Genomic DNA, 4,282 nt, shown 5'->3' on the forward strand with positions numbered 1-4,282 from the left:
TTTTTAGAGAGAATTGGTGAGCCAAGGGATTGGGATCCAATCATATAAGATTGCCAAGCAAAATTCAATGAATGCATTGGTTGAGGAAGGGATAAAAATGTTTTGATTCGGAGATCTCAATATCTCCTAACACCCAATGAACTCCCCATTTCTGATCTACACTTTCTCTTTACATTCTGCAATTTAAATTCATGCAATCACCCCCATCCCATTTAATTCCAGCAATTTAGTTTCTCGCTCTTTAATTCATGCAATTTTACATTCCGCAAGTCTCATCTAAATCTTGATTCCGCTCAACTAGAACACACTTCTAATTCGAATTGCTCACTCAACCAATACTTGTGGGATTCGACCTCACTCTATTGTGAGTTTTTACTTGACGATAACCGGTGCACTTGCCGGAAGGAATTTTTGCCAATCGTGCAATTTCCTAAATCGTAGCATATCAAGTTATGCTAGATCAAAAACTAAACAAAAGAAACTGTTATTTGAATACAATCACCAAGTGAAGAATCTGTCATGAGTAAGGATGTTTGGGTTATGTATTAACAAACACAGTTAATAAAAGAAAGCATTAAAAACAAGGAAATGACTAAAACAATCAAGAAAACTAAAATTGTCTAACTAAAAAAATAACACTGCAGCGGCATTATGATTATGTAAACAAGTGGTGTTGCTGGATGATTTGCATAAAAAAATTTAAGTGGCACACCAAACTTAGATTCTTAGTATGGCACTTCCATGTAAAATTGATGCAATCATCCATGAAGATGGAAAATAGTTTGTTGCAGGGCAACACCAAACTTAGAATGTAACCATATGCCAAATTATTAAATTTAAACAAACCACAGAAAGAAAACAAAGCAGAGCGGAAATGTTACCTACGGTTGGGTTACCTCCCAACAAGTGCTCTTTTAGTGTCATTAGCTTGACATGTTGTTCCTCACTTTCTTCCTCTTCTTCCAGTTGGTTAAGAGGAATGACTCCAAGAGGGGAGAAGTTTCAGCTAATGTCTCTTGTTTTGGTCTCTTCTCAGTAAGCTTCCTTTTGAATTTGGCTTGATTGAGCTTGCTTGCTGGACCAGGGACATGATTGGTGCTCTTGTTAGTTGCCTTCACTTCTTTGGATTCATGAATTGGTTGCTGTGTAATTTTTGGAGTTTGATCTTCATCCAGAGCCTTTTGAATTAGTGGTTCAATGAGCTTGTCCTTCATGTGCCTCTCTGTTTCCCTTGAGTTTGGACGTTCTTGATTGTCCTCCTCACTAGCTAGTTCTTCCACTTCCTCTTTTACACTCAACATTTGCTTTAATAGCTCTTTCATGGAGGAGGTTTGTTGATCTTCCCAAGCTTTCTTCATCTCCTCTTCATACCTTTCAATCATGGATTCAAGTGTTGAGGTATTTTGGTCCAGGGAAGTTTGTGAGAGTTGTGAGTTGTCATGTGCTCTTTGAGAGCGCGCCATTTGGAGTTCTGTAGCTCCAAAAAATCCATTTTGAGTGTAGAGATGTCAGATTCCAACAGCATCAGCAGTCCTTTGTCAACCTCCTATCAGAGTTTTGCTCAGGTCCCTCAATTTCAGCCAGAAAATACCTGAAATAATAGAAAAACACACAAACTCATAGTAAAGTCTAGAAATTTGAATTTACATTAAAACTAATGAAAACATTCCTAAAAGTAGTTAGATCCTACTAAAAACTACCTAAAAACAATGCCAAAAAGCGTATAAATTATCCGCTCATCATGGTGCAACCACTAAGAATGCTTTCTAGGGCTACACACCCACAGAGGGATGCACCTGTAAGCTAAGACCTGGGGTCGCTTACAGAGGATATCAAATCATACACGACTAGAATGCCGCACCTGTATTACAGAGGTTGCTTATAGAGGATATGAATACGTAATTCGCTAGAGAAAGCCGCACTGTAAGACAAGAGGTTTACAATAGGTATACTAACTGGAAAGCCATGCCCGGATTAGTTGCTGGGTAATGTTGGAAGTGGGTTAGTAACCAACAAATGAGCTCATGACCTGTGATGGTGTTTTTTTGGAAAAACGAATTTCCAACACACAAATCCAACCGGCAAGTGTACCGGGTCGCATCAAGTAGTAATAACTCACTTAGAGTGAGGTCGATCCCACAGGGATTGATCGATCAAGCAACTTTTTAGTGGGTGATTAGTTTAGTCAAGCTAACATTGGTGAGTGAGAATTGTTGCAGCAGAATGTAAATAGCAGGGAACTTAAATGACAGAATGTAAATAGGCAGGAAGCTTAAAGAACAAGCAATGTAAATTGCAGAAATTTAAATGACAAGAAATGTAAATTACAGGAAATGTAAAGGGGATTGGGTGCAGGAAATTTAAAACTTCAATAAAAAAATATAAAATGCAATCAAACAAAGAAGTAAAAGATGAAGTAAGTGCAGCAGATTCAAACAGAGATGAAAAATTGCTTGAAGAACAAGAGAGAAAGAAACTTAGCTCAATTGTAAAATCTAAAAGAGGATTTGAGGATCCAAGAAGAGCAATGAACTCAAGAAGCAAATCTGGATCTCAATTCTCCTTTGCTCAGTCAGAAAATATATTGCAAAAGAAACTGAGGTTTAAAAATAGCAGAGAAGATTAAAATCCAATCCTTAGATCAATTGATAGGAAGAGTGGAAGATGATTCTTAGAATTTGAATCAATGGAGCTCTTCAACCTCAATTCAAGATCCAAAACAGAAAAGCTAAAGTTGCAGAAAAAGAAGATTTAAAACAGCAAATGAATTTTGAATTATGCAGAAAGATTAACAAGAGATCTCAAGGTGGAATTGAAACAGAAGTTCATCAATTCTCCACCCAAGATCCAAAACGAAAATGAAAACTAAGAGAGCTTTCTAATGGAGCCGCCTCCCCACAAAGATGGAAATGATGCCTTATATAGGCTTTACAAAATAAAATGAAAATAAAATTAAAACAAATTACAAAAATGAAAATCCTAATTTAATTTATCCATGTGCCTTTGAGTGATGATGTGGGCTTTGCTTGCTTTGGATTTGAGGAGAAATGGGTTTGGTTGGCCTTGATTCAATTTGGAGAGGAATTGAATTTAAATGAAATTTTTGTTGAATTTTGGCCCATGTTGCTCCCAGGAGGCTGCCCTGCCCTTGTGGAGGGCAGGGCAGAAAATGGTGTGTGTGGCCCTCGTGCGTGCGTGTGGTGCGTGTTGGTGCTGTAGGATGCTGCCTTGCCCTCGCGGAGGGCAGGGCAGAACTTTTTGGTGCGCCAGAATGGTGCCCGTGCGTGCTGTTGGTGCTGCCGAGTGATGCCTGTGCGCCAGAATGATGCTGCCGAGCCTTCCCTTGGTGCGCCAGAATGGTGCGTGTGTGTGCATCACCAAAATGCTGCCCTGCCCTCGCAGAGGGCAGGGCAGTGTTTCCAAAAGTGAAGTTCCAAGTTCGAAACTTGGTGGATGCACACGCTACTTCTTTTCCTTAGTTTTCTTGGCACCAAAGTAAGGCCTAGTTTCTTGCTTCCTCATGGCCCTTAAAGATGCCTTTCGTTCCTGCCTGAATTGTACGCCAAATATGGATTGCTATATATCGTTGGAAAGCTTTGAATGTCAGCTTTCCAACGCAACTGGAAGCACATCAATTGGACGTCTGTATATCAAGTTATAGCCCTTTGAAGGAGGCATGGTGATGCTGTGAGCGCCCAGATTTTACCTTAGCGAAAATTCTTGCTTCCAACCTCACTTTGCATCACGATTCTACCCTGCCCTTGGCAAGAGCAGGGCAGTGTGCGTGCTGGCTGCTTCCTTCTTTGATTTGGTCATGGGCCACGCTTTTAAAAGCGTGGCCTAAGGCTCCAAAGTGTACCCCAAAGCTCTTTTTTTCTTCTTTTTTTGTGCTTCTTTGCTTCTTTTTCTTCTTATTTTCTACAAGATTTATAAAATTAAAATATCAAGAAAATATATCATTTAAGTACAAAAGCATTCAATTTTTAATCCCAAATCATCAATTTCTTGTATGAAAAAGCATAGAAAAATAGGTATATGATGACATGTCATCACAACACCAAACTTAAATCTTGCTTGTCCCCAAGCAAGAAAAGAATCATGCAATAAAGATTGACAACCCAAGGTAAGAATAATAGCAACTCAATGTTCATGGTAAGCTAGTTTTCTATGCATGCTTCAATCACAAAAGAAATGTAAGTGATTGATGCTTCCATCTAACTCAATTTATGAAATCTTTTTCTTATAATTCTTCCTTGAAACAAGCTTTTGATTTTTTTTTTTA

Source organism: Arachis duranensis, chromosome 4, assembly GCF_000817695.3.
Source record: "Arachis duranensis cultivar V14167 chromosome 4, aradu.V14167.gnm2.J7QH, whole genome shotgun sequence".
In the NCBI taxonomy this organism is placed as follows: domain Eukaryota; kingdom Viridiplantae; phylum Streptophyta; class Magnoliopsida; order Fabales; family Fabaceae; genus Arachis; species Arachis duranensis.